This window comes from Ictidomys tridecemlineatus, chromosome 4 (assembly GCF_052094955.1).
Source record: "Ictidomys tridecemlineatus isolate mIctTri1 chromosome 4, mIctTri1.hap1, whole genome shotgun sequence".
Classification (NCBI taxonomy): Eukaryota; Metazoa; Chordata; class Mammalia; order Rodentia; family Sciuridae; genus Ictidomys; species Ictidomys tridecemlineatus.
This window is the reverse complement of record NC_135480.1, coordinates 2,631,841-2,654,308: the sequence shown is the minus strand read 5'-3', so window position 1 is coordinate 2,654,308 and position 22,468 is coordinate 2,631,841. Positions and strand designations below refer to the sequence as shown.

Genomic DNA, 22,468 nt, shown 5'->3' with positions numbered 1-22,468 from the left:
ATAAAGGGTAAATTATGTGTAGTCTGTGGAAGAAAAACAATTAGATAAATATATACTAATTAATCAATTAGACATATATGCTAATTATTTCATGAATTAACAACTAAAGTTTATCCAAATCCCTAGAAAAATATGTATTTAAAATAAGGGCATAACTTATAATTGTATTAATTTTATGCAACCATGTGGTTCTTATGATATTTGGACACATTTTAATTTTTCTTGGATTAGTAGTGCATTGTTTTATATTTCTGCTGTAACATATTAAAATCCTTCTGTATACATTTACTTATGTCTTGTAATTATACACTCAGGAATTAGAATGAGGATTCTTTGATTATCACAGGGACATTGCCAGCTTCAGTTCCCAAGACAAGCAAATTCTTCTTCATAACCTTCAAAATTAAAAGCAAAATATAAAGAAGCTTATGTATTTTGTATAATTGTTACATGATCTCTGCAATTTTTCTTAAAATACAGCTATAAAGAAAAAAATTGGTAAGTTACCTTAGAAACTTTGAAAAAGTTAGGCTCAGGGATGCAATGTAGAAGCCCATGGAATTAAATTTTGCCTGAAAAATGTCTTTTGTTAGTATTTATAAGTGGATATATTTTTTTTAAATGCAGTCTGTGCATCTCCTGGTAGCAGGGATAAAACAGGAAGTACAGGGTAGTGGCTGGAAAGTGGGATCAGATGTCCTGTCTGAGTGACAGTGAAAGGACCAATGGGAAGCCGGGAAAATACAGGAGGCAGGACCAGGAAAACAGCTTGGGCCTTCCAAGCTTCCTGTTGTTACCTTGGTGATGGAAACAGCAGGGACCAGCTGCTCATTGTCTGGGGCAAAGGCTCCCTGAGCTTCCCTAGCCACTTGCATTCCATTTGATTTGTTTGTATTTTCTGCAGCTGGGGAGGGTCCTAGGGTGGGAGGCAGCTTGCCTTGTCTCAGCTACCTGTGCTTGATGCAGCTGGTGTTCTTCTGTCTGTTGTATTTTCCCTTGCAGCATGTGGGACTTTAAAATATGTGTTTTAACAGCAGATGCCAGTGTTACTATCAGATCTTAAGGCAGTCTGTGTTTGGCACCTAGTTCAGGTTCTTTAAGTGTTAGAGGCACTGCTGGTGGTGGGTCTAGTTACAGACCCCATTATTGAACAGTGGCTAAAGTCTTTTGATTCTGATGTGGTAGGTCAAGAATGTAGCAAAGAGGTTCAGCATAAACTGAGTATTCACAAAAACAATAGAAAAATAAAATTCACTTCTCTACAGGTAAAGAATCCTTGTATCAATTCTCATCACAAATTCCTTCTTTTCTTTTTCTCACTATCCAAGCACAGACTTCTAGTTCATAACCCCCCCCAAAAAAACTTCACCTAATATTTTACAATATAAAGATTCATAAAAACAATTCAAAAAAGTCCACAGAAGTGCTTTTACCATGGAAGAGGACTGAACTTAACAACATATCCCATTGGTCATCTTAATAATTCTTTACATTTATTTAGAGTCTCTAGAATTGTAAAAATTATTTTTTTCTCTTTCTAAAGGCAAAATATTCCCAAATATTAAAAGTATAATGTCACAGATTTTTCTTCTAATTCACTTACTTTCTACAATTCAGCCCACAATTAAGACCCCATCATGAGCCATGGCACTACCATGCCAGACTACCGTAATCTTTTAGATCCCTGTGGTGCATCAGGACTTAAAGGTGCATGCATTTGGAGTGGCTCCCCACAACATCCTGCACAGGTGGTGGAATTTGGGGTTCCTTTTGCATAAAGCAACTTAGCTTTGAAATACAGCCAAGAAAAGAAGGAAGCAGAAAAACCACACTACACAGAAAGTAATTTTGAAAAGCAGGGGTGGGATGGCTCTTTGGCCTTACAAATCAAACTTCCACACTGGGAAGAGAGAGTCCAAATTTGCGTTACTATATATGGAGAAACCTCAAAGATTTTCCATACAATGTTCTTCTGCCAATTAAGGTAGAAGGTGGGCTGTCCAGGCCCAGTGGGTCATACCTAATTCTGAAGCTACAAGAGCAGCCTTTTCAGCCAAGGTAAGACTGAAGTACTTGCACTGCATAATTCATGAAGTGGGAGAAGCCACAAAATGACTTGCAATGCCAAACCAAAATCTCCCTGGCTCAAGGCCAAGTGAAGACACTAAATAGCTCAGGAGTGGCTTCCCACACCCACCTCAAGATGACTTTACAACCTGTTCTTCCCAAATCAGAGTTTTACCATGGACACCTTGACCCACCCTATCTCTAATAGGGGACTCCAACTGCTTGTTCCAATGCCATGATGCCCCTATAATATATATATATATATGGCAACAAGAATGATCCTCCCCCTTTTTCTCACAGCAGCAAGGAGTCCCTAGAATTATATGGGGGAATGAATTAAAAATTTCAGTTAGTGTAGAGAAGTAATTGGTTCAGATCACAAAAAAATGGAGACCAGTTTGGGTCCAAAAAGTTGGAGAGCACCTCTCGAAGATTAAAATGTTCAAACTCCAGAGCCCTTCCTCCATTCTAAGATAGCATACTCCTATTTCAACCTGTTCTTAAGTCTCTTAACAGGTTCAGCCTGAAGCTTATAAGTTCCTTAGAGAGAACAAACCCCAAGAGACCACTGATTTCCAACACCCATTCCAGACAGGAAATTAGTCTACAGTATAAAGGTATCTCCTAAAAAATAAATTAAATAATAAATAGAAGAAGAAGGAGAAGAAGAAAGCTAGAAAAAAATGGAAAAGAGCAAATAGCCCTCAGAGGCCCCAACCTCCCTCTAAATATAAGAATAAAACATGTTTCTCATGTTTTGTCTATTACTCAGACTGTTTTATAAAGCCCTAGCTATTACAATAAGATACTTTGTCAGACAAACTATTATATATGTTTGGCAATTATAACCTCTTACCAGATTCAAAAGGTAAGTCAAGGGTTTCATTGTTTCTAAATATAATTGGAATATTATGGACCTAACTACATGTTCCTTCATTAGACAAACTCCATTCTACCTCCAATTCATATAAGAAAGACTCCAATTCATATAAGAAAGATTTGCTCCATGAGAAACTTCTGCCTCTACCTCCTCCTGCGAACCACACATTGTTTGGCAAACCATGGTGGTTAAAAAATGTTTTTCTTATTCTTGTACAATGTATTATCAAGAAATACAGTTGTAAGATGCTCTCTTTCAGTTGATATTTCTCATGGGAAGTGTACTCTACCCTGAACTGAGTCATTCTGACCCACTACTATATAGCTATGATTTTGGATTATTGGAAATGTGCAGGTTTTGGCTACAAAAGAGATATCCTACTTTCTGCAAGTGGTTGAGATACTCAGAGGCAATGTAGTCAGTGGCCCTCGGCCAGCCAGTGAATAAATGTCCATATCTTCCTTCAAACCTCATCCAGTGATATATCTAGAACATGCCACAGCACAAGGATCCACTATTCACTAAATCAGTACCAGAGGCCATGAGCCTCATTAGTGACCTGGGAAAGCCATGAATTCCAGTGATAAACTGGGAAAAGCTCTGAACATCAATTAGACACTAGTAAAGGCCTGAATGCCAAGAGGCATTTGTGAAGGCCTTTAAATCATACAAAATTATGAAAAGCATTTCAGTATCCCTGAAATACTATGGACAACACTGAATCATAACCAAATCCTGGTGATAGTCCTGAGAACTACCAATACACTGTGGAAGGTAATGAGTCCCAATAAAGAATATGGAAAAGCCTTGAGTTTCATTGTTGAACAGCAAAAAAAAAAAAAAAAAAAAAATGGGGGGGGAGGGGAATCAGGGAAAGGCTCACAAACACATTTAGAGTTGGTGGAATCCCAAACACCCACTGACAAGCTACTAAGGGCTTTTACTCTCACAGAAGAACTGGGGGGAAATCTAAGACCAAATCATACCTGAGACCTCAAAAACAACAACAGCAACAACAAAAACCTAGAAAATACTCTGAGGTCCGATAAGCCATTGAAGTGAACACTGAGCCAGACTGAGACTCTGGAGAAAGCCCTGAGCTTACACTAAGAAACATGGAGTAGCCCTGAGTACCACTGACAGAGTGGGTAGGTCCTGAGCAACACTATGACAATGTGAATATCCCTGAGTTTGAGTGACACACTAGGCAAGAAACTAATCCCCATTGAGACACTAGTGACAGCCAATATTTTCCAAGAAATCTGGGAAAAAATCTAAGCATTACTAGATATTGTGAAGCATCCTAAAACCCACTGAAAGATTAGGATAGGCCCCAGGCCTCACTATGATACTTGGGAAGGCTCTAACACTCAATTAAACACCAAGAATATCCTGAGCACCACTGTGATGCTGGGAATGGCACTGAGCTCAACAGAGACACAGGAAGAGTCCCTTGGATTCAGTAAAAAATGTTGAAAGACCCTGAACCCAATGTTTCCATTGGGAAGATTCAGTGTCACTCTGATTCTGGAAGAAACACTGAACATCAGCTGATATTCTGAAAATAACACTGAGCCTATGGGGAAAGTCAAGAAAATCAAGAAAAAAAGGAGACACTGTGGATGGCTCTGAAGTCCAGGGAGGTATAGAAAAGGCAATGAGACCTATTAAGACCCTAGGAAGGAACCTGAGCACAAGGTGATCATGGGAATGGTGCTCATCTGCACTTACACCCTGTGAAGGTCATGAGACCACAAAGACTCCTAGGAAGACTGTGAATACATCTGCCAACCTAAGGAAGGCCTTTAGCATTCTTAAGACTCTGAAGAAATTTTAACACCACTGAGCAAACAGTGATTAAAACACTGGGACATTTATTGAGGCCATCACCCTCTTCTAAGCAGTGGGCAATAATCTGGGCACCATGAAGAACATGTGGAGGTTTCTAAACATGACTGAAATTCTGAGGAAGGCCTTGAGCCCTCCTGAGACCCTAGAATAGGTCATGAAACTCACTGACAAAAACAAAAAAACAAAACAAAAAATAAAAACAAAAGCCCCTGAGCTCCACTGATATCATGGAGAAGGCCCTGAGTGTCAGGTAGAAAAGGGGTAAACCCTGGTCATCAGTGTAACCTAGGAAAACTATACCTTCACTGACTGCTTGGAAAAGCAATGACACCAATATGACTGTGAAGAAGGCCTTGGGAACAACTGTGACCCTGGGAATGGCAATGAACTCCACCGAGGGCCTGGAAAGGGGCTGAGATTTACTGACACTGAACCCAGTCTACCTTTGGGGAAATATTTAAGCTGTGGTGAGACTCTGGGAATAGCACTGAACATGACTGAGACACTGCAAAAATTCTGAGAAGAACTAAGGGCCCAGTAATGGTAATCAGTCTACTGAGGATTTGGGCAATGATTTTGTCTCTGTGAAAATTTGGGGAACATACTGAACCACATTGAGATTCTGGGAATGTTCAAGAGATCCACTGAATGCCTGAGAAATGGAAGGAGAACACTGAGACTCTGGGAGACCACCCTGAACATGACTATGAGAATTGAGGAGACCATAAAACGAATTGAGATTCTGGGCAAGGAAAGATTCACACTCCATTGAAGGCATATGAAAGGCCATGGGATTCATACTGACCTGGAGAAGTTCTAAATTCCAGTGATTCACTGGGAAAATCCCTAAATCTCGGTTAGACACCAGTGAATGGCTGAATTCTAAGACACACTTTTGAAGGCCTTTAAATCACACGCTTGTTAAAAACATGCAAACACCCTTGAAATACTACAGACAGCCTTCTGTCTCACTGAGATCCTGGAGAGGATTAAAAGAACTACTGATATACTGTGGAAGGCATAGAGGCCCAGTAAAAAACAGAAGAGAGCCATGAGCTTCCTTGTTGAGTTCGAAAAGCACTGAGACACAAGGATATCCTGGGAAAGGTCCACAAATGCACTTAGGCCCTGTGCAAGCCACAAACCCCACTGAGAAGCTATTTCAGGGATTTAGGCACATAAAAGTTTTTGGGGAAAATCTGAAAACCAATTATACCTGAGAAATCAAAACAAACAAACAAAACACCCCTAGAGAATTCTCTGCACCCAGTAAGTCATTGGGGAAAGCACTGAGTGAGAGTTAAACTTTGAAGAAAGCCCTGAGCTTACACTCAGAAAATGGAGTGGCCCAAATGCCACTGACACAGTGGGGAGGGAACTGAGCACAACTGTGACAATGGAAATATTTCTCTGTTACAATGACACACTGGGCAAGGCACTATTCCCCTTGGAGACACTAGTAAAAGCCATTATGTTTCCAGAATACTGGGGAAGAGTCTAAGCACCACTATATATTGTGCAGTTTCTACACCTGCTGAAAGAGGAGGGTAGACCCTAGGCCTCACCATGACACTTAGGAATGCCCTGACACAATTAATCAAACTCTATGGAAGATGCTGAGCACCACTGTGATGCTGGAAATGACACTGAGCTTTACAGAGACCTTGGGTAGTGCTCTGGGCTTTGTTGAGAAACCCTGAATGGCCCTAAACCCATTACCTTGGAGAACACCTAGAACCTCATTCTGAGGTTGGAAGAAGCAATGAACATCACTGAGACTCTGAGACTAGCACTGAGCCTCATGGTGAACCTGTAAACACAGGAAAGAAAAGGAGACTCTGGGGATGGCTCTGAAACTCAGTGAGCCTGGAAAATGTGATGAGAACTATTGAGACCCTCAGTAAGGCCCTGAGCATGTGGTGACCATTGGAAGGTCCTGAGCTTCAATGAGAGCCTGGGAAGGCAATGAGACCACTAACCCTCTTGGGAAGGTTGTGAATACATCTGTCCACTTAAGATGGCTCTTAGCCTTCCAAATACATTGAGGAAAATTTTGAACACCATTGAGACAACCATGAATGAATTTGACAACTCTGTGAATCTTGTTGAGACCTTAGACATTCTAAACACCTGGAAATAATCTGAGCACCATGAAATCCATGTGGACCTCTTGAACAAGATTGAAATTCTGGAGAACACATTGAGTCCTCCTGAAACTCTAGGGTAGGCCCTGGGTTCCACTGGCACTGGGAAAGACCCTGAACTCCTCTGATACCCTGAAGAAGGTGCTCAAGATCACTAAGCTCTGGGGAAGGCCCTTAGCACCATTGTAACCTAGGAAGACTATAGCTTCACTGAGAGCCTGGAAAGAAAATGACATCCCTCACACCCTGGAGAAGTTTCTGTGCACCACTGTGACCCTGGGAAATGCCCTGAGACTCAAAAAGATTCTGAACTGGCCCTGAGCAAAACTGTGACCCTGGGAATTACACTGAACTCTACTGAGAACCTAGTAAAGCTGCTGAGATTTTCTGAGACCCTGGCAGAAACCCTGGACATGGTACCTTTGAGGAACTATCTAATTCCAGATGACACCCTGGGAATAGCACTCAATATGACTTAGACCCTGCAAAAGGCCCTGAGAAACACTGAGAGCCTGGTAATGCCATGAGATCCCCAGAGGCCCTAAGCAGGGCTTTTGGCTCTTTAAAAACCTGGGGGAACATTCTGAACCACACTAAGATGCTGAGAATGTCTAAGTTCACCCCCTGAATACCCAAGGAAAAGAAAGATAACATTAAGACTCTGGGGAAAACACCCTGAGCATGACTGTGAAACTAGAGGAGACCATGAAACACACTGATGCCCTGGGCAAGGCACCACACTCCATTGAATCAGTATGAAATGCTGTGAGGATCTTTAGAGATCTGCAAAATCTTTCAATTCCAGTGATACACTGGGAAGAGTCCTGCACCCAAATTAGATACCTGTGAAGACCCTGAATGCCAAGAGACATTGCTCTGAGTCACACTGAATTTCAGTGTATCCTTAGTACTGTGGATGTTCTGTGGAAGGCACTGAGGACCACTAATGAGCATGAGGAAGCCATGAGCTTCATTGTTGATCTCAAATCTCTGAGACACAAAGAGACCATGGAAAAGGTCCACAACTCTTGTTATAGTTTTAATGTAAGGTGTACTCCAAACCTTTACACATGAGACAATGCAAGAATGTTCAGAGGAGAAATGATTGTGTCTTAAGAGCTTTAATATACTCAGTGATTCAGTCCCCTCTTTTGAATTAACTGTGTGGTCACTGAAGGCTGTTGAGGTGTGGCTGGAGGAGTTGGGACTTTTGGGTCATGTCATTCTGATATATATTTTGTATCTGGTGAATGGAGTTATCTTCTGCTTTACATTGGCCATGTGAGTTTCTTCCCTCTGCCACACTCTTTCACCATTGTCACGAGGGGGTAAAATTGTGATGTATGCAGTTGAGGGGAGGAATAAGAATGTCCACTCTCTTCTGTGCCTTTCAATACTTTATTCACTCAAAATACTCAATACAATTTCATTTTATAAGTTTTTAATCCAGAAAAAGACAATCCTTAATGCTAGGCACTGCAATGGACATAATCAATTCCCAGTAAACAATTCTAGATTAATTAATTCACAGCAAAAAATTCTAGATTAACTCTAAGCACTGCAAAACACACTTAACCATGATAGTCTAATGAAAGACATTTCCTCTGCAAGCCTTTGGCTCTAACTCCAGCTGATGTACTCTCACTCAGACCAAGGTGATCAGGTCTGGAACCAAGGTAGGGTTTTCCTGGCATGGAGTGGATGACCAGTGAGGAGAGGGGTCATGGGGAGAAGTTGTGGCTCTCACCAAGGTCCAGATGAGGTGGTAGAGTTTGAGAGTGGTGAGGATCATGCAGAGGCTCAGGAAATGATGAAAGTGATGGGATGTCAGGTCCTCATCAGGCTCTCCAGCTTGAGTGCATCTTTGTTTCGGCTGGCTGAATTCCTGTTCATTTGCTCTATTAATTTACTAAATTATGCAGCTTTTGACCCTCTTTCAATCCTTATCAGCTACCACCAGATTTCTCAGTGACATCATTTACCCTAGGTCAGAAACATGTGACCCTGATCTTCTCCACCCTGGGGTATATATTTTATAAAAAAATATATATATATATAAAAGCTTTTTTTTTTTTTTGGTAAAGTCTTCTGAATTTGAGTGAAAATTTTATACACCTCTCCAGGAAGCCACACTGGGCTTTTTTGTAGTAATTAAATCTATGCCAGTTCTCCCTCTAGGGGCATGAAAGGATTTCTGGAAGGATGCTCTGTTTGAACCTGAAGAGACAGCTGTGTCTGGATTGGGAACATTTGTGTCATGGGATCTTGAGAAGGCTGAAAATATGCTTTTCCTCCTTTTTGCCACTTTCCGAAAGAGCTGATGGAAATTCTTGTTTATTTATTTTTTATTTATGTATTTGTTTTAATTAAGTATATATGACAGCAGAATGCATTTTGTTTCACTGTACACAATTGCGGTCCAACTTTACATTTCTATGGTTGTACACAATGTAGCACTGCACCATATGTGCAGTCATACACTTACCTAGGGTAATGATGTCCATCCATCTCATTCCCCCAGCAGCTCTTTTTATTAAAAAAATATATATTTGTTTTAATTAGTTATACATGACAGTTGAATGCATTTATGCAGCAAAAGATCATTGCTTATACTCTGCCGGTCCATCAGGATTTAGCCTAATAGGACAAACAGCAAAGGTGTGAGTTTCTCCCTCCTGATCCATTTGTGGTAAACATTCATCAAACAAGATCTAACCAGTGGTGGTAGTGGCAGCAGAGAAGGAGGAGGAGACATTGAAGGCAGAGGGAACACCTCCATAAAGAATGTCTGGATCACAAGTGACAGGTGGGTGGTAGCAGACAGAGGAGGAGGTGTTTGCTGGGAGACAAATAGCATTGGACAAAGAGGACAAGCATGTAATGGGAGCTCGAACCTTCTCGTGAGCCTCTTACCTACATTTTCCCAATCTTCTCAACTTAAATAACCACTTTCTGAGTACCAAAAGCAACAAGAACTTACTTCTTACAGCAAAGCAGCAAGGTCAGCATTACATATGGCATGTCCAGCCTTGTAAGATAAAAAAAGAGAGCTCAGCCCAGTGACATCGTTAAGCATCAGATAGGTAATTTCCCATAGCTTACCAATGGGGATCAGTAGCAGCTGATGAAAGATATGTATCAACCTACTCCAGGTGATAAGCTACTCCCTTCCCCCATTAACATGTCCAGAAGGGTCCCTGTTTTAGATGTTCAGACACCACATGGGCAGCAGCTGTAAGAAAGCAAATGAAAATAAAAGCAAGATACAGACACAAATGGCTGCTTGTCTAAGCAGCTGTCTTTATTTATACCATTAGGTTACAGTAGCTCACTGGCACAATTAGTACATTATTGTTCATTATATCACTAAGTTGGATGCATTAGGTTATAATGTAAGATGATCTTGTTAATGATCAGATAGGAGTTCTGGCCAAGCATGCATTAGTTATCTTAATAGTTTCTGTGAGAAACTGCAGAATGTTCCCACTGTGAAAAATAAGATACCTAGTATTTTCTGGGAGTTTGCTCACTAGACAAATTTTCTGTCTTCTACATTTCCACAGTCACAACCCTTATATGAGACTCAGCAAGAATCTTCAGGGTCCCTAGTGACTAAGGACTAGGCACTAGGGCACTAGGACTGAGACTCAGTAAAATGCTGGGGAGGTCCCAAGAAACACTCTGACTCTGGGAATGACACTAAACTAAACTGAGAACTGGGAAAAATGCTGAGATTTACTGAGACCCTGGCATAACCTTGAATCCAGTGTGTCCTTGGGGAATTATCTAGCCCTGTTGAGACTCTGGCAAGAGCATTGGACATGACTGAGACACTGCAAAGGCCCCGTGAAAAATAAAAGCGTGGTAAAGGCCATTTCTATGCCCATCCACTATGGAAGGCTGACCTGAGGTCATTTGTATAAATTGCAGTGATGCAAAATGAAACACAGAAACAAATTACCATTATGCAAGCTTAAGTATGGCTTTCCCCAGCTCTCAGCCTCAAGCTCTCCAAAAGGGAGAGCAAGAGAAAATTATAAGAGACTGAAGAGAGAGAGGGAAGCAGGTTTGGAAGTGGACTTTTATTTTGGGAGATGCATTTCTTAGAATGTTCTGTCCAAAAAAGGATGGAAGGACTAGGACTGCAAGGGAGCAGGTGAGTGTACCTCAACCCCAGTGGGTACCACTACACCTGAAGCTATGTCTTGCTATCTGAGGAGGGACAACACCCAAGTCACTATGAAATGTAGTAACTGGTCAGAGCCCCATGTCTCAGGACTGGAAGGTGTGTTCATTCAGAGGGACTTCCCACAGGCCATGAGTCCCACTGAGGCCCTGGGCAAAACCAGCAGCTTCTTGAAAACCTGAGAAATATTCTGAACCACACTGAGCTGCTAGGGATGTTCAAGAACATGCCAAGGGAAGAAAGGATAACATGAAACTCATGGGAAAAACTCATATTATGATTGTTTTATTGAGACTTATTGAGACCCTTGGCAAGGCCCTATAATGCATGAAATCAGCACAAGAGAGCTTGTGTCTCATTAGGTACCTGGAGAATCCCTGAAACCCAATGGTACACTGAAAAAATAACAGAACACAACTTAGAAACCTTGGAAGCCCTGAAACCCAAGAGACACTTTTGAAGACCTTCAGATTATAGAAACTCATAAAAATGATCTGAACACACCTGAAATATGACAGACAACCCTGAGCCACAGTGAAATCCTGGGAAAGGTCCTGAGACCTACTGATATATTGGGGAAAGTACTGAGGCCTACAAAGAAAAATGGAAAAGCCATGAAACACACTATTGATTTGGAAAGCACTGGAACACAAAATAAACTGGGAAAAATCTACAATTTAACATAGACACTGCTGGAGACTCTAAAACCCACTGAGGAGATACTGATGACCTTTAACTCAACAGAAGTTCTCTGGGAGAATCTGAAACACAATAATACCTAAGACCCCATAAAGATGCTAGAGGATGCCCTGAGCCAGTATAAGCCAATTTGGAAAGCACTGAATCAGACTAAGATTCTGGAGTAAGCCCTAAGTTTATACTCAGAAACGTGGGATGGTCCTGTGTGCTGGTGACACAGAAGGAAAAACCCAGAGCTCCACTATGACAATGGGAATATCCCTGAGTTTCAATGGCACACTGAGCAAGGTCCTATTCCCCTTTGAGACACTAGAGAAGGCCATTATTTATTCAGAATACTGTGGGAGAATGTAAGCACCACTTGACATTTTGCAGAGTCCTTAAACTCACTGAAATAATAGGCTAACCCTAGACCTATTCAAGTCTCTTGGGAAGACCCTGACACAAAATCACACTCAGGAGAAGATGCTGAGGAACACTGTAATGTAGAAAATGGCACTGAGCTCCACATAGATCCTGGGATTCAGCAAAAAAACCTGAAAAACCCTGAAACCACTATTTTGTTGGGAGCAACTTAGAACCTACCTCCAATCTAGGAGAAGCAGTGAGCATTACTGAGACTCTAAGAATAGAAACAAGCCTCATGAAGAAGCTGGAAAAGACCCTGAAAGAGAAGAAGATTCTGAGAATGGATATGAAACACAGTGAGCCTGTAGACAAGGTGATGTGACCTGTTGAGAGACTCAGGAAACCCCAAGTACATGGTGACACTGGGAACAGAGCTGAGATGCACAGCGATCCTGATTTTAAAAAAAGAAAAAGAAAATAAAATGAGACCACTAAGTCTCTTGAGAATGTTGTGCATACATTTGTCAACCTAAGAAAGGTCCTTGGATTTCTAAAGACTCTGAAGAAGATTTTGAATATCATTGAGACAACTGTGAGTGAACTTAACCACTCAGAAACTCTTACTGAGGATTTAGCCTCTTTTAAGCACTGGGAAATATGTTGATCACCACAAACACCAGGTCAAAGTTGCTAAATAAGATTGAAATTCTGGGGAAAGCCTCTAGCCCTCCTGAGACTCTAAGGTAGGACTGAGCCCAATGACACTGGGAAAAACCCTTGAAACCCCCTAATGCCCTGAAGAAGGACTTCAGGATCACTAAGACTCTGAGGCAAGCCCTAAATACCAGCAGAACCTGGGAATTATATAATTTTCGTGAGTGGCCGGAAGGTTGTGAACCCTCTAAGATAGGAGAGAAGGCCCTGGCACCACTGTGACCCTGGGGAATGCCCTGAGACTCAGTAACTATTAAATATAGAAAAAGAAATACCCACAAATACTGAGACCTAGGAAAAGAAATAGGAAAGAGAGCCATACCATGATGACTTTCTTCTCTCCCATGAAAAATTATTCCCAGACACTGACCACAAGAAAGGAGAAAGACTCTCAGCAAATCTAGAAGTGATAGTTTCTAGGAAATACTAATTTTCTTTAATACAACTCCTTTCCCAATTCTGGCCACCAACACTTCAGCACAAGGATTCAAATCCCTGAGTGCCCACACTCACATGCTCACTAAATCACCCACGACCTATATAAGCCCATTTCCCTCCTTTGTAGCTCATGTTCCACCAGGAAAGTGGGTGCATTTTCATTGGAGAAGTCCTATTCCTGAATAAGAGCAAAAATTATCTGGGAAGTTTGCCTGCAGCATAGTCTCTTTCTTCTAACAGTAAGGAACTGGGTTGGTCCTGAGCAACACTGTGATCCTGGGTATGACAATGAACTCCAATGACAACATGGGGAAGGTGCTAAGATATTTCTGAGACCCTGGCAGAAACCCTGAATCTAGTATGTCCTTGGGGAATTGTCTAGTCCACACTGACCCCTTGGAAATAGCACTGAACTTGACTGAGACACTGAAAAAGGCCCTGAGAAAAATGGAGAGACTGATCATGGCTATGAGTTCCACAGAGGCCCTGGGAAAAGTCTTTGGTTCTTTGAAAACCTGAGAAACAACCTAAAACACACTAGTAAGCTGGGAATGTCTAATGGCAGAACTCAAAGCACGATGAAAGGAAGAAAAAACACTAGAATTCTGAAGGAACAGTCTGAGCATGACTGTGACTGGAGGAGACCATGAAATGCACTGAGACCCTGGGAGAGGATTCACAATCCACTGAATCAGTACTAGAGCACATGAGCAGCTTTTGTGACCTGAAAATCCCTGCATTCACTCATAACACTTGGAAAAGGTTTGAACACTAGTGAAGACCCTGAATATCAAGAGACACTTGTGTAGGCCTTTGAATTACACAAACTCATGAAAAGCATTGGAACACCCTGAAATGCTATGTAACACCTTAGTTACAATGAAACCCTGGAGATTGTCCTGAGAACTGCAGATGCCCTGTGGAAGTCATTGAGACCCAATAGAGAACATGAGAGGGCAATTAGCTTTATTGTTGAACTGGAAAAGCACTTACAACAAGGAGACCATGAGCAACAGCCAATGCCAATGACCCTGGTGGAGGACCCGAACACCACTGTAATGCTATTTATTGAAGAACATTAGTGTGAGATCCAATTATACATTAGTGTGAGATCCAATTAGAAAAGACCAAGAGCATCCCCTGAACATGGGGAAGACATTGGGGAAAGCACTGAGCCAGACTGAGACCCTGCAGAAAGCCCTGAGCTTACCCTAAGAAACAGAGTAGCCCTGAGTGCCACTGACACAGTGAGGAAGTCCCTGAGAAATAGGAATGACCATGGCAATGAGAATACCTCTCTGTTATAATGACACACTGGCAAGCTCTATTCCCCAAAAAGACACTAGGGAAGGCAATTATTCCCCAAAATGGTGGAAGAATCTGAGCACCAATAGATATTGCACAGAGTAATTAAATCCACTGAAATAGTACTGTAGGCTGTTCGTCATACTACTGTACTTGGAAAGTCCTAATAAAAAATTGAACACTGTGGAGGATGCAGAGCACAACTCTAATGCTGGGAATGGCACTTATCTTCACAGAGTCCTTGCTCAAGGTTCCTAAGATGCATTGAGAAAACCTGCTTTGCCCTAAACAGTGTTTTGCTTGGGAAGATTTAGAGCTTCACTCCAAGGCTAGAAGAAGCACTGAGCATCATGGAGGCACTGAGAATCACACTGAATCTCAAGAACAACCTGTAAAAGACTTAAATAATTGGATACTGAGCTTGGTTCTGAAACTCAGTGTTCCAGGGCAAATGGCAATAAGACCTGTTGAAAAACTTGGGAAGGCCCTGAGCACAAGGTGAAATTGTGAATGATGCTGATTTGCATTGAAAGTCTGGAACAGAAATGAGACTGCTAACACTCTTGGAAAGGTTGTGCACACATCTATAAAATTTAGGAAAGGCCCTTGTCCTTCCAAAAATTCTGAAGATCATTTTAAACACCAGTGAAACCAAAGAGAAAAATATTAACAAATCTTAGACTCTTTTTGAAGCTTTGAGCTTCTTCTAAACACTGGGCAATATTGTACAACATGTAGACCTTTCTAAATAATATTGTACTTCTTGGGAAGGCCTGAGCCCTCCTCAGACTCTAGGGTAGGCCCTGGGCCCACTGACCCTGGGAAAGCTGCTGAGTCCCTTTGATACCCTTCTTGTCATTGAGAATTTGGCATAAGCTGTGATCATCAGTGTTTCCTGGGAAGACCACAGCATCACTGAGTGCCCAGGAAGGCAATGACACCACAAATACTCTGCAATGGCCCTGGAGATCACTGTAATCCTGGGGAATGCCCTGGGACAAAGACTCTGGGCAGGACCTGAGCAACACTGTGACCCAGAGAATGGCAATGAACTCCACCGAGAACCTGAGGAAAGTGCTGAGATTTACTGAGACACTGACAAAAACTCTGAATGCCAAGAGACGTTTTTAAATGCCTTTGAATCACACAAACTCATGGAACACCCCTGAAACCTATGGACAGTTGTGAGTCATGCTGAAATCCTAAAAATTTTCCTGAAAATTTAACAGCCATGAAAACTGTATTTTTATTGGGAAGATTTAGAACATCAAAATGAAGCTTGACTAAGCACAAGCATCACTGAGACTCTGAGAATAGCACTGGGATTCTTAAACAAGCTAGAAAAGACTCTGAAATAATAGGAGACTCTGAGGTTAGCTCTGAAACTCAGTGTTCCCCTACAAAAGGAAATGTCACCCATTGAGGGCCTGTGAAGGCCCTGAGAAAAATGAGGAAATTGTGGATGGGGCTGATCTGCACTGAGAGCTGGGAAGGCAATGATAATACTAAGTCTTGGGAAAGTAGTGCAGACACCTGCCAATGTAAGGAGGGCCCTTTGCCTTCTTAAAAATCTGATGAATATTTTGAACACCACTGAGACAACAGTAAATACAATTAACAAATATGAGATTCTTTTTTTCTTAAGAGACAGAGAGAGAGAGAGAGAGAGAGAGAGAGAGAGAGAGAGAGAGAGAGAGAGAGAGAGAGAGAGAGAGAGAATTTTTTAATATTTATTTTTCATTTTTTCACGGACACAATATCTTTGTTTGTATGTGGTGCTGAGGATCGAACCCAGGCTGCACACATGCCAGGCGAGCGTGCTACCGCTTCAGCCACATCCCCAGCCCAAATCTGAGATTCTTGTTGAAGCCTTGAGCATCTTCTAAAAACTAGGCAATATCTCAAGCACCATGAAGACAATGTGGAACTATTCAAATAAGACTGAAATTCTGGGCAAGGCCTTAATCTTTCCTGAGACTCTAGGGTAGGCCCTGAGGAACACTGACACAGAAAAGACACTCAACTCCTTTGATACATGACTATTACTGAAACACTAAAATAGGCCCTGATCATCAGCATAACCTGGGAACAGTACAGTGTCACTGAGTGCCTGAGAAAAACATGGCAGCACTGAGACTGGAGAAGGCCCTGGGCACCACTGTGACTCTGGGGAATGCCCAGAGTCTCAGAAAGACTCAAGGCTGACCCTGAACAGCACTGTGACCCTGAGAATGTCAATAAACTTTACTGACAAATTGCTGAGATTTTTCTGAGACCTGGGCAGAAACTCTAGAATAGTGTGTCTTTAGGGAACAATGGAAGCCATGGTGACACTTTTGGAATACCACTGAACATGACTGAGACACTGTAAGGCACTGAGGAAAATATGAGAGCCTGGTAATGGCCATGAGTTCCCCAGGAACTGGCAAGGCCTTTGTTACTTTGACTACCTGGGGAATATTTTGAATCACACTGAGATGTGGGGAATGTCCAAGAGCTGAACTGGATGCATGAGGAAAAGAAAGAGAACACTAAGACTCTGGAGGAATGTGCTAATCATGACTGACACTGGAGGAGACCATGAAACCCACTGAGATCCTGGGCAAAAACCTACAATCCACTGAATCACTGCCAGACTCAATGAGACTCCTTGATGACCTGCAAATGCACTGAATTCCAGTGACACACTGGGAAATGCCAATTAGGATACCAATTAGAACTGAGTAAAGGCTCTTAATGCCAAGAGACACTTTTGAAGAACTGTGAGTCACACAAATTCAGGGAAAACATCTGAACATGCCTGAAATTTTAAGGATTGCCTTCACCCTGAATCTTGAGATTGGCCTGAGAACTACAGATACACTGTGTAAGGCTGAGGCACTCTACAGAGTGTGGGAACGCCATAAGCTTTGTTGTTGAGCTGGAAAACACTGAAACACAAGAACACCTGAAAATGATCCACAATCTCACTGAGACCCTGGTAGAGGCCCTGAAGTCCATGGTAAAAGTGTTTATTAAAAGTCATTACTCTCACAGTAATTCTGAAAAAATCTAGGAACCAATCATACCTGAGCTCTCAAAAAAATCCCAAAGAATTCCCTGAGCCCCTGTATTAATTGGGGAAAGCAGTGAACCAGACTGAGACACTGCAGAACACCCTGAGCTTACACTCAGGGACATTGGGTAGCCCTGAGTGCCACTGACACAGTGGGGAAAGTCTGAGCACCACTATGACAGTGGGAATATCTCAGTTACAAGAACACCCTGAGTAAGGCTCTATTTGGCAATGTGACACTAGGGAAGGCCATTTTTTTCCCAGAATACTAGAGCACTATTAGATATTGTGCAGAGTTCTTAAATCCACTGAAATACTAGGTTAGGCCCTGGATCTTACTACAATATTTTAAAAGGCCCTGAAACACAATCAAACTGCTAAGAAGATGCTGAGCAACTGTGATGCTGGGAATGGCACTTTGCTCCACAGACACCCTGGCCAAGGCTCTTGGATTCAATAAGAAACCCTGAAAGTCCCTGAATACTGTTTTTTTTAATGTTGTTTTATTTTAGTTTTGTATGGGCACAACACTCTTATTTTGTTTATTTATTTTTTCTATATGGTGCTAAGGATCGAACCCAGCACCCTACACATGCTAGGTGAGTGCTCTACCACTGAGCCACAACCCCAGACCTCGGTACTGGGTTTTTTTGGAGGGGGCAGGGGATATTCAGAGCCTTACTCCATGGTTGGAATAAGAACTGAGTATCACTGAGACTCTGAGAATAGCACTAGGTGTCATGCAAACTATTAAAGACCCTGATATAATAGCAGCCGCTATAGTTGACACTCAGTGTTCCCCTGCAAAAAAGAAATGAGACACATTGAGCCCTCTGGAAAGGCCCTGAACATATGATAAAATTGTGAATGGTGCTGATCTGCACTGAGAGCCTGGGAAGATAGTAAGACCACTAAGACTCTTGGAAGGTTATGCACACCTATGTCTACCTAAGGAAGCTCCATTTACCTTACTAAGAATCTGAAGAATATTTTGAACACCAATGAGATCACAGTAAATAAAATTAATAAATCTGAGACTCTTGTTGAAGCCTTGAACCTCTTTTAAAAATTGTATGAGTCTGTATAACCAATGTAATTCTTCAACCCCTACACTCAGAAAAATGAGAAATTATACCCCATTTGATTCAAATGTATGATATGTCAAGATCATTGTATTGACATGTGCAACTAATAAAAAAATAAAAATAAAATCCGGATTCAGAAATGAAAAAAAAAAGTGTAATATTCTAAATACCATGAAGATTATGTGGTCCTTTCTATACAAGATTGAAATAATTGGAAAGACGTTGAGCCATCCTGAGACTTTAGTAAAGGCCCTGAGACCAACTGATAGTGGAATAGTCCCTGACCACATCTGATAGTCAAAGAGTCACTAGACTCTGGGGTAGGCCATGATTGTCAGCGTAACCTAGGAAGACTATAGATTCATTGAGTGCCTGGGAAGGAATGACACACAATGACTCTGCAGAAGTGTCTGGGCACCACTATGACCCTGGAGAATGCCTTGAGAATCAGTGAGATTGTGGGCTGACCCTGAGTACCACTCTGATCCTGGAATGGCAATGAACTCCACTGAAAACCTGGGGAAAGTGCTGAGATTTATTGAATCCCAGGCAAAAACTCTGAAACTATGTGTCTTTAGGCAACTATGGAGGCCAGGATGAGACTCTGGGTATAGCACTAAACATAACTGAGATAGTGTAAAATGCCCTGTGAGAAACTGAGAGACTGCTCATGGTCATGAGTTTCACAGAGGCCCTGGGCAAGGCCTTTGGCTCTTTGAATATTTGGGGAACATTCTGAACCAAACTAAGATGCTGGGCATATACAATAAATGAACAGAATTTTTATGGAGAAGAAGGGGAACACTAACACTATGGAGGAACATGCTGAGCAGAACTGGAGGAGGACATAGGAGGAGATCATGAAACACACTGAGACCCAGAGTAAGGACCCACAATCCACTGAATCAGCACCATCATCCATGAGGCTCCTGAGTGTCCTGCAAATTCCTGAATTCAAATGATACACTAGGAAAAGCCCTCAATGCCACTTCAAAACCAGTGAAGGCCCTGAGTGCAAAGAGACACTTTTGAAGACTTTGAATCACACAAACTCCAGGAAAGCATCTGGACATGCCTGTAATGCAATGACTGTCCTGAGTCACACTGACATCCTGGAGATTGTCCTGAGAACTACAGGTAAACTGTAAAGGCATTGAGGCCCACTAGAGAACATGGGAAAGACAGGAGCTTCATTGTTTAGCTGAAAAATCTATGACCCATGATGACACTCTGGGAATAGCAATAAAGTTGACTGAGATACTGCAAAAGTCCCAGAGAACTGAGAGCCTCATAATGGTTATGAGTTCCACAGAGACATTGAGAAAGGCCTTTGGCTTGTTGAAATCCTAGGGTACATCTTTGGAATGTCCAAGAGCTTAAACAAATTCACAAGGAAGTGAGAGAGAACACTAAGACTCTCGGGACACCCTGAGTACTACTGTGACAATGGAGGAACATGCAACCCACTGAGACCCTGGGCAAGGACTCACAATCCATTAAATCAGAACAGAGTCCATGAACCTCCTTAGTGACCTGCAGAAGCCCTGAATTCCAAGGATACATCAGAAAAGGCTTGAACATAATTTAGAAACCACTAAATTCCAAAAGACAATTTTGAAGATCATTGTATTAAACAAACTCATGTAAAGCATCTGAACACTATCGAAATGCTATGAACAACCTCAAGTCAACCTGAGATCCTAGAGCTTGTCCAGAGAACTACAGGTACACTCTGGAAGGCATGGAAGCTCACTAAAGAACATGGAAAAGCCATGAGCTTCATTGTTGAGCTAAAAAAGCAATGACACAAAAAGAGACCATGAAGAAGAGTCCCAACCCCACTTCTACCCTGCTGGAAGCCCTGAACACAATGGTAAATCTGTTTATTGAAGGCCTTTAGCCTCACAGAAACTGTGGGGAAAAATCTATAACCCAATTATACCTGAGACCTTAAAAAATACCTTAGAAATCTCCCTGAGCTCTGTAACTCATTGATAAATGCACTGAGCCAGACTGAGACCACGGAGAATGCCCTGAGCTTACAGGAAGAAACATAGTGTAGCTTGAGAGTCTATGAGACAGGGAAAGACTCTGAGTCCCTCTGATACATGGAGTGTCACTAAGACTCTGGGGTAGGCCTGATCATTGGTGTTACCTGGAAGACTATAGCTTCACTCAGTGCCTGGAAATGTAATCTCACCACTAAGACCCTGCAGAAGACCCTGGGCACCACTGAGACTCTGGGGAATATCCTATAACTCATTAGACTCTCAGCTGGCCCTGGGCAACACTGCAAACCAGGGAATGGCAATAAACACACAACCTGGGAAAGGGGCTGAGATGAGTGAGACCCTGGGAAAATCTCTGAACTCAGTGTAATTTGGGGGAATTATTTAAGCCCTGGTGAGATTCTGGGAATACTATAGAACATGACTGAGACTTTGCAAAAGGCCCTGAGTAATAATCAGAGTCTGGTAAGGGGCATGAGTTCCACTGAGGCCCTGGGTGAGGCTTTTTCTCTTTGGAAACCTGGGTAACACCCTAAACCACACTGAGATACTACAAATGCCCATGAGCTGAACTGAATGCATGAGGGAGGGAAGGAGAACACTAAGATTCTGGAAAAACACCCTGAGCTAAACTGTGAGACTGTAGAAGATTATGACATCCACTGAGTCCCAGGGCAAGAATCCACAATCCACTAAGTCATTACCAGAATCTGAGCTTCCTTGGTGACCTGCAAAAACCCTGAAATCCAGTGTAACAATGGAAAAGCTCAATTAAAATATTATAAATGTTCTGAATGCCAAGAGACACTTGAAAGCCTTTGAATCACACAAACACAAGGAAAGCATCTGAATACCCCTGAAATTTCATGGACAGCTCTAAGTCACAGTGAAATTTTGGAGATTTTCCTGACAACTACAGATACACTGAGAAATGCATTGAGATCTATTATAGCATGGGGAAGCCATGAGCTTCATTGTTGAGCTGCAAAAACACTGACACAAGGACACCCTAGGAAAGATCCACAACCCAACCTTTACCCTGGCAAAGGCCCTGAAACAACCTGTAAAACTATGTATTGAAGGCCTTTTGCCTCAGAGAAGTTCTGGGGGAAAACTCTGAGACCCGATCATACCTGGCATCTCAAAAAAGATCCAAGAGAATTTCCTGAACACCTGTGAGTCATTGGAGAAATTACTGAGCCAGACTGAGATCCTAGAGAGAGCCCTGAGCTAACACATGTGATCATGGGGTAGCCCTGAGTGCTGCTGACACACTGGGAAAGTCCCTGAGCACCACTATGGTAATGGGGCTATCACTCTGTTACAGTGACACACTAGGCAAGGATCTATTCTCCAATGAGACACTAGGCCATTAACTTCCCAGAATACCATGGGAGTATCTGAGTACCACTAGATATTGTGCAGAGTTTTATATCCACTGAAATACTAGTATAGGCCCAAGGACCCATTATGAGACTTGGGAAAACCCAGACACAAATTAAACACTGAGAAAGATGCCAAGCACCACTGTGACGCTGGGAATGGCACTTAGCTCCAAAAAGAACCCATGGAAGTCCCTGGGATTCATTGAGAAACGCTGATTGACCCTCAACCTGATGTTTTCTTTCAGAAGATTCAGAGCCCCATTCTGAAATTGGGAGAAACATTGAGCATCACTGAGACTCTG

At 42.1% G+C, this 22,468-nt stretch overlaps 2 long non-coding RNA genes across 2 annotated transcripts in view; both read right to left on the bottom strand.

Annotated features, from left to right (window-relative positions):
- Positions 1-3,011, bottom strand: part of LOC144376941 (uncharacterized) — a 62,124-nt gene extending 59,113 nt beyond the window's left edge. Inside the window, exon 1 of the long non-coding RNA XR_013437342.1 lies at positions 508-3,011. This is a non-coding gene — a long non-coding RNA (uncharacterized LOC144376941). The remainder of the gene's footprint in view (positions 1-507) is intronic.
- Positions 3,012-8,366: 5,355 nt separating this feature from the next.
- Positions 8,367-22,468, bottom strand: part of LOC144376940 (uncharacterized) — a 45,621-nt gene continuing 31,519 nt past the window's right edge. The window contains exon 7 of the long non-coding RNA XR_013437341.1: positions 8,367-10,174. This is a non-coding gene — a long non-coding RNA (uncharacterized LOC144376940). The remainder of the gene's footprint in view (positions 10,175-22,468) is intronic.